This window comes from Tachysurus vachellii, chromosome 7 (assembly GCF_030014155.1).
Source record: "Tachysurus vachellii isolate PV-2020 chromosome 7, HZAU_Pvac_v1, whole genome shotgun sequence".
Taxonomy (NCBI): Eukaryota; Metazoa; Chordata; class Actinopteri; order Siluriformes; family Bagridae; genus Tachysurus; species Tachysurus vachellii.
The window spans coordinates 18,316,026-18,328,582 of record NC_083466.1 but is presented as its reverse complement, the minus strand read 5'-3'; the positions used below and the strand labels follow the sequence as shown (position 1 = coordinate 18,328,582).

General features: G+C 39.2%; 1 protein-coding gene across 3 annotated transcripts in view; it reads left to right on the top strand.

Annotated features, from left to right (window-relative positions):
* The window catches only part of kdm6ba (lysine (K)-specific demethylase 6B, a), a 71,418-nt gene that overhangs the window by 3,469 nt on the left and 55,392 nt on the right, over nt 1-12,557 (top strand). For all 3 annotated transcript variants that reach the window (XM_060874751.1, XM_060874748.1, XM_060874752.1), the window contains exon 2: nt 912-1,093. The gene's annotated coding sequence lies outside the window, so the exon portion shown is untranslated. The remainder of the gene's footprint in view (nt 1-911; nt 1,094-12,557) is intronic.

Below are 12,557 nucleotides of genomic sequence, written 5' to 3'. Positions count from 1 at the left end.
ACTTCAGAAAAGGCCAGAGTTAGTTATGTACATAAAACATTTTTGTTTTAATTTTTTTAATTAAATAAAATGAAATTAAATATCGTCGTTTTAAAATCTACGTTAATGCAAGCGTTTTTATTCAAAAACTACAGCAAGAAAATTTTTTAGGCGTAGCTATATTTTGACCGGTGCTATTTTTAGAACGTGCCTCACGGGCGCCTTAAGTGCTCCTTGCGGGCCGACCAGGTGCCCGCGGGGGCACCGCGTTGGTGACCCCCTGCTCCTGCTAAACCACACCTCACTTCCTATAACCTCAATCAACATTCTCAACATGAGCTGAATCACGGTATAAACCGCACTAATCTTAACCTGGATACATGATGATTCAAGTATTTAAAGTATTAAAGTTATAAGTATGTTCCTGATCAATACATTAAAACTATTATTTAGAATATCACAAGAAAGATCAACGCTTAACCCTGTTATATATGTGAACATTTCCACTTAAAATTAGGTTCAGCAACAGGCACATTCAGGCAGAACCCTGGGACAGGTTCCATGTTTCTCTCAACTCTGTGTGCTATCAGCAGTACAGAATATGAATGGATGGGTGGAATTATCAACAACAGCCACTAGATGGTGCCACTTGCGTGGACAAAGAACATTTCATTCATTCATACAGAACATTTTAAGCTTTTTCCATTTATATGTGTACTTGCATTATGTTTAACAGCACTTACATTATGTAAACCGTTTGTGGTTATGAGGTAAAATGTCATAAAATAATGTTTTGGTTTTTTTTTTGGGTTTTTTTTTAGCTAATAACATGCAGAGTTACTCAGGCAACACAACACAAAGCGGAGCACAAGGACTTGAATGTTAAGCTTTTATTCCACCTGAAACTAACTTAACTCTTGTTCTTTTCACAGTTGACGGTGTGACAGTATGGCTAAAGTGTGGTTGGCCAACATGAGAATCACTCTGGATGAAAACCTCCATCAAACACGGTGCAAATCAACACTGCATCCAATCAGTCAGTCAGTAAATGTGATCAGAAGCTGCGCACAGAGGAAACATGAGCATGGAAAGCCTTGAGGATGGAGTTACACAGGTGCACTTTGAATCTCACTCTAAATGTTCAATGCATTCAGTGCTCAGTGATGTTTAAACATGTATAAGAACTATGATAATCGTTCTTTCCAATCAACCAAGTTTCCATTTAATGTTTACATATGTAGAGACACCTTCATACTTGTGTTTAAACCATTTAGAAGATTAGTATTCATGAATATTATGTCAACATGGTAGACTGCATGGGTCAGAATCTACACTCACACGTTTCTAATTTCAAAGTCAACTCGCCCTTAAAAAAGAGAAAGTGGAAGCAAAATCAATATTGCAATATGGCAAAATCATATCATCTGTAACTTTATACCACTATTATTATTATGTACAATATTATATTGCTCACCACTACTTTGAAAGAGTCTGTTCGTAGCCACAGCTATTCCTTACCCTCTCTCCTATTCTATAAATAAAAGACCAAAATATACTTTTGTACTAGAGTGTGTGTGAGAGAGAGAGAGAGAGAGAGAGAGAGAGAGAGAGAGCATGGCTTCGTGTGAAAGCTGTCACTCTGCTTCATGTTTCAGCATGATTGCGTCTGTATATAGCTTTGTGGCCTGTGCTGTGTGATGCAGTAGTCAGAGTCAGAGAAAAATTCACATTAATTACTTTTTATATTTCATTTACATTATCAATTATTTTGACCAATCACTGTAGCATTAGTTTCTTACGTACATCTAACTATAAAATACACATAATACGTACACATAACTATAATGATCCAATGACATCACAGATGCTTAGACTCATTAGACGTTTATCTTTTTTTAAGAATGTTCTAATAAAAGGCAAATTGCAACGCAAGTAGTTTCAACAGAAGTGGCAGGGATCAGTTGAGGTCATCTGAGGGGAAGATGATGACTTGTTTTCAATGATCCCATGTTTTGATTGGAACTGCAGTTTGCCTTTGAGGCAGTGGTGCTATAAACATTTCAAACAGCTGCTTTAATTCTTCACGACGTCAGATTTCATAGTTCAGTAGATTTGTTTGTATTATTGTACCAGAGCTCAGGTGCTTGTTTTAACAGGACCTTTGGCTTTTTAAACCGGGTGATGACAGATGATGATGGATAACTAGGTTCTGCTTAATATGAATTCCTGGTTTTCGTTCTGCATTGATGTTATAATCCAATTGTTTGATGATTGTAAGCTTCACCCTGTATGCTCCTCTGGCAAAGAACAGAGATTTCATTGCAATTATATAATTTTTATTTGAAATGATTTTTTTTTTTGTGGATTTAAAGCTGTTCTGAGAGAACAGAAGTGTTCAGTTCTTCATGTCGTGCACACACACACACACACACACACACACACACACACACACACACGTTCTCTCACTCTCCATATGTGAAATAAATGACATCATTATCACATGGGACCAATATGGCATGTGTGTGTCTCAGAGAACAAGCCAGTTGAACATGAACAGAAAGACGCCTTGTTCAGTAGCAACACTATTTTTAAAGGGAGCTTGTGGAACCTGGAAACAAAAATACACACTCTGGAAAAAAAGCAGTGCACACACACACACACACAACTGAACATGCATAGACACATAGGTGCTTGAAGTGATGCCATCTTGTAGCTTCTATGTACAACTGTACTTAGAGAAAAACTGGCTAGAGTAGAACTGATATGGTGGGAACTGATCTTTTTATCTGGGGTTCTGTGATGTGTGTTGCTCCATGATCTTGGGCTGTGTGAGTATAATACAATTAGGTTTTTTAACCTAACGTTAACTGGTTGAAGAATGTATAAACTGCGACCATGTAAATATGGTGAAGTGTGCAACCTTAAACGCTCTGACCCCTTTAGATATAACCTATTCTTGAAAAGCTGGAAATGCTGTAGGTGATGGTACAGGGAGTCACGATGAGTTAGCTCATCCTTTAGACCTGCAACATGAGCTAGGAATTCACACTGTGTATTGCGTGTGCCTTACAGGAAGGATAGTGAGGAGAGATTGACGTTTTCAGGGTTAGAGACTATCGAGATTGGATTAGCAGGGCGGTGTGTGTATGTGTGTGTGACAGAAATTATAGTCAGAGTTACAGAGTTATAGTCATGTTTCTAAAAGTGCATTGCATCACATTTCTATAAATAGTGATATGGTGTAAATGTTCGTGACAAGGCCATCAGTCATGTGCCATCTACATAAGAACATTCTGCTGGATGTCACCTTCATGCTTGTACACACATGTTGACAAAGAAGCCTTGATTTACACTACACTCAAAACTAGATAAATCTTTATGAGAACCAAATAAAGGGACAACGCTAATGAAAGAAGCTAGTTTGTTTGTGAATTATGTAAATTGTTAAATAAATAAACTGATATGGAGTCGTTTGAACAGAGTCATGAAAAGCAGGTTAGACGTGTTCGGCTGTAGGAGGCAGTGGGAAGAGAGGAGGAGGCGGGACAGGAAGAGTGGCGGAAGAGTACAGCCCTCACACTCCTCCTCGCAGCGTGGAGAGAGAACATCACGCTACTGAGGGAGGAGGGAGAGAGACAGGAAGGAGGAAGGACAAAAGGAAGGTTGGAGTCATGCTATTAATCCACCTGCTATGTGTGTGTGGAAGAGAAAGAGGGTATGAAAGTAGACAAATCATCATTAGAGAGCCTGGACTGTGCACGACAGACACGATGCAATAAAGCCTTTTACAGGCTGCTGATGAACAGAGAGACACAGTACTAGGATCCTTATTGAACTCGTATGTGAATGTGTGTTAATAGAGACTAAAAAACACTTTTGTAAGTCCATCTGGATAAAGGCTTCTGCTGAACGATAGAAATGACAAAGTAAATGAATAAGACTATGGAAGTAATAGGGTTATTACTAATCTATGGATTGCAACAGTTTCTCAAATAGCGTATTATAATAACATTCACGGAGACTGACGATGTGTCTCATATTCCTAAAGCCCAAAATCAAATTAAGTCCAAATTTGATTTGTGAGATAATCCCAGCACAGGGTTTAACCTGGGGCTAATGTTAGCTGAGATAGCAGCAGTGGCTTTCAGCCAAAAGTGACTGGAAATCACTTGACTCTCACTGGTCAAGACATGTCCAGCGATGTTACAGTGTGACAGGAGAATCTGTATGTCTCTGCTCTTCAAATGGTGGATTGTGATACCTTCACTCCTCATCTGTGGAAGTTGTTGGTGATGCCACTGGCTGTTGATTTTGGGCTTTTCTTCACAGCTCTCACAGTGTTTCTGCCATCATCTCCTTGACCAACATGTTCGATGTCTGGTTGTTAATACACCAGTGATGTCCATCATTGTTGTACTGGCTATGGACACTGTTAGTGCAATGGCTCTGACTGATTTTTGATTATTTTTTTTTCCTTCAATATTTTCCCATTTGTCCATAGACAGCTCTCTGTTCTTCATGTTGGTTGCTTTTTAATAGCAAATGCATCTTTTACAGGTGAAACCCAAGGATCAAACTGATGGTTAAATATTCACTTAGTAATATTGAGATATATATTAAACAAGCGGTTTAACTGGGTACATTTGCACAACAAGAAATACATGTCAATCACATGCTCCAGTATTTTTTGTTCACTTAAGAAATGGGCAAGTTCAAACAAATAAACAAACTATATATATATATATATAGGTCAACACATGTAGGTCAATAAAAATTGAATTCTTATTTTTATCTTTTGTACATATATATCTTTTGAAGAAATCGGCTTTGCTGTAAAGGACGTCCATCGCACCGAGGTGCCAAAATACACATCATAAGGACAGTCCAAGCAGAGACAAGACTCAGTTAAGGAGATTAAGAGAGACCGCAAAAAATTTACAGCTGGCTAAAACTTGATCTTATTAAAGACTCGTGACTGAGTGACGTCTTTCGAAGTCAGACAGTACCTTGTTTGATTTTAGATACATCATTTAATTAATAAATGCAGTAGATTTTCTTATCCTGCCTGAGATAATGAAACATTTTGCCCTGTACTAATGCTGCAGTCAGGGCAGTCTGACCAGGAAATTGATGGAGTACTTCAGTTTCTGCATCAGTTGATTACCTTAACGTTAATGAGCTTCGTATTTTTTGTTGTTTGTGTGTTTGCAGTGGAAGTGAGCTGTGCCTGATGTGGCTCAGGTTAGATAAGAATGAAAGAGCAAAGGATGGAGATAACAACCAGAGGGGGGCACAGTTGCAAACCATCAAGGAGTGACAGAATTAAATTGTTTTGCGTGTGTGTGTGTGTGTGTGTGTGTGTGTTAGAGATCGGTATGTATGGGTATTTTTAAAAAAATACAGATAAAAGTCTGGACATTTTTATGTCTTATATCCATGAGAATGATGGATTGCAGGTTGACCTGTTGTGTAACACATGTTTGTACAAAACACATTGTGTTTTGTCTGAAAAATGCCAGAAAGAAGCTTATCATAAACACAAATCCTCTGCTTTATTGCATCCCCTCCCCCTTTTCCCCAAAAGAGTGAGCTAATCACCCTCTCTCTCCTTCTCTGGTTTGGGTCATTGCCCTCAGCTCTTTGTTGCACCAGGCTTTTGTGTGTGTGAGGGGCCATCAGAGGGAGAGCAAATGAATATGGAGGAACCGCACATAAGATGGAGGACGGGGTCAGGATCGGGATGCGTGAAACGATCCAAAGAGTAGAGCATCTCTACAGCACTGCCAAGATCTGCAATGTGTTAAGGTTATGTGGACAAACACTGAACAGCGTGACGCTGTAATTACACACTTCACATTCTCTCTGTCTTTCTCATATACACACACACACACACACACACGCACATGCAAACTCCACATACTCTGTGTCCCCTGCCTCACCCCTGTGCACATAGACATTACCCAGATGCTGCTTCACCCACTGGAATCAATCATGGCCTGCCATCTCTCTCTCTCTCTCTCTCTCTCTTTCACTCCTTATGTGTATGTATCTGTCTGTCTCTCTCTCCTTCTCTCTTTCGCTTCCTCTATAAGAACTCATTAACCTCTGGTCAGTCTGTGCTTTGAATAACTGATCGCTGGCAGAGTGACATGGGTAATAGGCCTTTGCTAAGTTGTGTGTGTGTGTGTGTGTTTGGGGGTGCAGCATGGGGTCTGTCTGGAAGGTTTTGTCCACAAAACAAAAGGCAAACATCAGCGTTGAGCATGTTTCAGGGAAACAGAGTGTGTGTGATTGTGAACGTGGACTGTCAAGCACACATTGATCTATGGTATGCAATATACCATACTTATATTTCTATATCATTATATATGTTATAGTATATAATTATATATCCATATTATAATGCTTAATGTGTGAGATCTTTGGGCACTATGACGTGTGTATGGCATATGGATAATAGTGGAGTATTACATTTTAGTTTCTTCCTTAAAAAAATCTTGACAAGTTTTTGATGTAATTAAATACTTTCAGTGGAACTCTTTTGAGTGCACAGATTTTTCAAGAAACAAAGAAGACATTAAAGAAGACATGTTTAGAGTCTTAGTATTATGCTACAATCGACTAGAGGTCATAACTTACTGTTTCCGACCTCTGACTAGGAAAAAGCAACATAAATCTCCTTCCTACTTGGGAAACGCAGGATGATCTCCACAACTCTGGAGTTGGGCAAGTGATGTTAAATCAACACAGAATTAACACATGTCTTATCTTTAAGTGAAACACTGTGCTGTGTATGCAAGTGTTTGCTTTAGATAAAGAGCTCATCAGTTTCTGATATACAAACACAAATGCTTGGTGATTGAATTCACATTTACAAAGGACAGTAGGTAGATGTGTGTGCGTCTGGGAGCATTTGTTCATTAAATGTAATGATCCTGGACACAGTAAATATTTTAGGATTTAATATAATCAATTCAGCATTAAAAACTTCTAGTACTAGATCATTTTAAGGACAAATAGTGATCACCGTTGCCTTTTTTCTTTTGTAAACACACAGATTCGTCTCTCCTGACTTTGACTCCCGGTTTGGCAGCAGTGTTGTGTGTGATGTGTTTGCCATGTTTCCTGTTAACATCCATTACAACCTTGTGACAGTTTCCTAATCCAGCCATGAGTTTGAGTTCAATACTTTTTTTTAAACGGTATCGAGAAATAAACAAGCAAAATAACCTAAGTTTAATTTTGAAAAATGTTTAGTGCCCACATTTGAAAAACTGAACATTTAATTTAATACTTATTATTAGCGTTAATTGTTGATTTTAAGGTCTGAGTCATGATGTTATAGTCAATCAGGTCTACCTGGTTACAGAGAACGTACATTTAGCTGCTAGATGATATTTGATTACTTGGCTGCCACGGGTGCCATGTTGCTTAATTTCTCTTCAACTGTACCAGAAATATAAACACAACATTTAAGAGAAACCGCAAATATGTGAAATGGGGAGAAAAATGCTTATACTACAAGTTGGGTCAGGAAGGTCAGACATAATGCTGATATTTTTTTTTAAAAGTAGTTTATATTTAGTCTAGAGACATTTGTCTTTTTTTTTTAACACTTCAACTTTTTTAGACTTGAACAATACTCCTTTAGTTTTTGTTGGTTATGTCGGGAGTTATTGCACACTAGAATAAATTGGGAATGCTAAACAAATAAATCTTTCACTATAGCTTTATGTGCCTCATCTAATATTCATACACTGCTTCTATGTACAATGACTCAGTGTGTGTATGTTTGAGCATGTGCGTTAAAAGGAACTATCCATTATGCTCAATTGCTCTTTAGCGAATACATCACCCGTGCCACCTTTTGTTATACTTCATACAAAAACCTAAGTGCCCATATGTGATCTAACTCTATATTGAGAAGGTAATTAATGTAGAAGTTAATTAGCTACCAAGAGTGACCCAGTAGCCCAAATCTCAAGAGACAAGCTGCAGTTACTTTTAATTACCTGCTGTTAATTTTGATGGTCTTTAAAATGGTTTGGGTGAGTGGAGATGAATGACATGCATTCACACAGACACACACACACACGCTCGGACACACATGCGCACACACACTCTCTCCCACACGCACACTTACACACACACACACACACACACACACACACACACACACACACACACACCTCCTTCTTTGTTTCCATCATGTGTAGACAATGTAAGGGATTGTGATGGATGGGTCACTTCCATGTGCAAACAGACACACTTTACACACACACACACCCTTCATGTGACTGGAACTGGAGTCATTTGTGTTTTGAGAAGGCCTTTCTAAAGTGCCTTTGTTTTGTGGAGAGATGCTGAGAGACTGTAACTCATCTCCTCTCCAAGCCCAAGAACAAAGAACTCTCTCTCACATGCGCTCTCATTCTCTTTTTAGTTACTTCTTTCTTTTTTATTTATTTATTTTTTTGTATAGATGTCTGTACCTCTTCATGTTTCTCTCAGATAAGAGTCGGTAATAGGCTTAAGGCTAAAACCCTTCTGTAAGATTTTCACAGTCCCTCTGTTCTGCAGATTGTCTCTGTGCATTATATCTCCCATGCATGTGTGTGTAGCTGAGTGGATTGCGAGCCTGTATCCATATACACAGAGAAACTAAAGGATCGTTCAGACGATTGCTTATTTGCAAAGCCTGTGCTGGATATGTGGATAAGATCATGCTGTAATTTCTGATGCAACAGAGTCAGTTTCCCCCGAATGTACTTCAAAACCAACCCTACAGTATGTGTTTCTCTTTGTGATTTCCTCTTTGAACACTGGATCTAGTGGATCAGCTACTCGATACAAACATGAAGTATGTGGATATTAAAGAGCTTCTCCATTTCAGTGTATTAAAAATATATACATTTAAACATCTTGATTTTGCACAATCTCAGACAAACACATGCTGCAATCCCACACTAGTGAGAAATCACTGAAATACTAATCTTATAAGTGTACAGAGTTAGAGGTCAGGTAGAGGTAGGGGGTTTACCTCTAGACATTAAAGGTTGGGTCTCCGTTGTTTGAGAAACGCTTCAGAAAACTGAGTCGGGACGACAAACAAAACAAAAATCAAAACAAACGTGTAGCCAATGAGCAGAAGGGGGCGGGTCTTGTCAATATGCGGCGGAGAAAGTGCACGTGTGACATTAGCAGAAAGCGGTTTTAACATTGACATGGAGGATAAAAACAAAGAAAGTTACTAACAAAATGCGGTTGTAGCTGCCTCTCTACAGTACTACGATAGAAAAGAGGTGTTATTTGTGTAGTAATAGCGTTTAGCTCAGGAGTTATTGACTCGGGAAACTCGCTCCTTCAGTTCTCTCCAGCGCTGGAAAGCTGATCCTATATTAACACGGGTCCTACTTCTTGCCTTATCTTAAGCCTTTCTTCGCTTTCTTTCTTTGTTTTTATCCGCCATGTCAATGTTAAAACCGCTTTCTGCTAAAGTCACACATGCGCACTGAACACACTCTCTGCCCATATTGACAAGACACGCCCCTTTCTGCTCATTGGCTACACGTTTGTTTTGATTTTTGTTTTGTTTGGTAGCCCAACGCAGTTTTCTGAAGCATTTCTCAAATATCGGAGACCCTACCTTTAAACTGGGATTCTATATTTATTTAGTCTGTTGTGCAATTCAAAACTCACACTGACCACAGAATATTCATTTATTTCGTAATAAGCAGGATGGCGTTCGTTCATTGCAGCATGACTCTTGATTAAAGTGCTTCCTCACTAGGAGTAACTATATATAATTCATTTAAAATTAGAATTTAAGAAAATAGAGCCAGGTACACTTCAGTTAAACAATATCGCACAAGTAAGAGTGTTGTTGTACTGAATATTGTCATAGCTGTGATTTGACCAGTAGCATAAGCCCCCATGGCAAGTAATGTCAGACTTGCCTATATTCAGTATATTGCTGTTATACAACATTACCAAAAGCAATAAATAATATTGAGTGAGCGATATTTTAGACAGAATATGGACAAATGTGCTGCTGTTTTTGCTTTTGAATGGAAATAAATCTCGAATAAGCCTTTCTTACTTTACACTTTGAGCTTAACTAGCTAGCTAGCTCAGACTGGTTTGTACATTTCCATTAAAGGTACTTCTGGTAAAATTGGCCTCCCTTTGTTGAACATTCCATTCCAGATTTAAACCCCTTTGCTGTTATAATAGCTTCCACTTTTCTGAGAAGGATTTCCACTAGATTTTGGATTGTGGCTTTGGGGATTTATGCTTATTCAACCATAAGAGCATTAGCGAGGTCCGAGAGAAGCCTTAGTTCGGCATAATCGGCGATCCAGTTCGCCTCAAAGGTGTTTAGTGGGGATGAGGTCTGGGGTCTGTGCAGGACACTTGCGTTTTAACACTTCAGTCTTGGCAAACCATGTCCACAAAGGGTCACTGGAAAGCTGGAACAGGTTTTGTTCTTTTAGTTTTAGGAAAGACAAATTGCTGCAACATACAATGACATTCTAAATAATTGTCTGCTTTCATTGGTCCATATGGTCCAATTATGTACCTCATATTATTTAAAAATGCAGACTATATTGACATCAGGTGTATCATGGTTCAAAAGATGTATTGTTTATTTTACCATTTTCGCAAGTTTGATACCTTGCGTATCCTGGGTAGCTAAATAAATATTTTCACTGTTTTTGATTAGTCTTGCTAGCTTGACCTTTGGCTTTCCCTATAGAGTTTGCTACTTTTTGTCAGATATTGCTAAGAACTGACTATTTTTACATGACAGTTTAGACTAATGATTAGCTAACATTGAAAGTCGAGTTTTAAGCAGTTCATAATATTTATATCATGTTAATTTGGCATTGCTGATTCAATGTGAGCGTGTGTAAGCAATACACTATGGATAACAAATCGGGTGAATTCAGGCAGTGAAGGTATGTATGACATCAGGGTGAACCAGCTCGGCATAGGGAACCACTGCTATCACCACACACGGTCTTTCGTGTCCAGATGTTTGAGTTTCTGGGGCCTGCTGTGGGTTACCACAGTGCTAAACCACAGAGCTGATCGACTGGAGACCTTCTGGCATCACACACAAATCCTTACTCTAATTTGACTGCATCAGAGTTATTCAGTGCGGTTTAGCAAAGGAATGTGCCCTGTAGTTCAGTCTCATTAACTTTGTACATTGCTGAGGTGGCGTGCCTTGATCTTAGCCTGGTGTGATGTATATTGGCATGTATTACTTCACGTTTTGAGTTATTGTGTGCTCACATCTGTTCTTGAATTCGGTCCAAGCAACGCTGCAGGCTTAACCATATATCTGCTCACAACGAGTGGATAAGTGTGCTTTCTTCACAGGCCACCTCTAGGCCAGGACCAGGCTTTAGTTGCCATGGCGAACATGGAATCATGAAAGCCCATCTCCCCCTGCAGCTGAGAGCCATGTTGGTGTCTGATTGGTTGAGGAGTCAAACATGGGTTGGTGATGCGTGCTGTCAGCTGTCCAATAGGGCACAGAGTGTGCTAGGGCTGTTGCTAGGGGGAGTTTCTTGGAAGGAAGTCAGCTGGAATTACTCTCTCGTTTTCTCTCTCTCTCTCTCTCTCTCTCTCTCTCTCTCTCTCCCTTTGCCCTCATTGACTTCATCTCCCCCTCCCTCTCTCCCTTGTCCCCTCTTTTTTTAACACTTCTACACATACAGAGCACATGTTAGAAAATTCACTGAATATTTTATGCTGCTTTTTGGTGCATTCGGAGATGTGTGTGTGTGTGTGTGCATGCTTGCATGTGTGCACTCTGTGAAGTGTGTATGGTGTAATCTTTGTATATTGTGTGTATGTTATATGCACATGGGGAGGGTACCTCTGCATGTGCCTTGGAGTGAATGTGAGGCAGAGAATAAAGGTTAGGGCTTTTGTTTGAGTTTTGGGGGAGGGCATATTGGGGTCCATATTGGGTATGCACAGGGTGTCACATAGGCAATGTCCCCTAAAGAGACCCAGTTCCCCCTTTTGCTGCCTCTCTCTTTACATACAATTCTCCAGAGAGTTCATAAAATATACACACATATCCACTAACAAAGACCCATAAGTGCCTGCAATGTCCAGTCGCTTGTTCCAGACCAAAGCAAACACTGCGTACCTTCAGTCAAAGTGAATATGATACTGATGAGTTTAATTTTTACTACAAAAAAAGCATATTCTTTTTTGTGATATAGACTTATTCACTTAATTGCAGAAGGTGTTTAAAATGCGTCACTGTGAGAGCATCACATTGGCCGCACGATATTTGAAATATGGTAAAGAATTTTGCATGAAAATGATCAGTCAGTGACACACATTTATGCCACAAAGTTAAAATGATAAAGTAGATTTGAGAGCTGCCAAATCCAGTCTATTGCCCTACCCTTTTCCTGTAAACATTTCACTATGCAGTTGCTCCTGAAGACCTTGATTAGCTGGATCAGGTGTGGTACATTGTGTTTCTGCCACAGTAGATATGTACAAAAGTGTATCAGTGGTGTCTAACCTTCATAATGTCATAGTTTGTACAA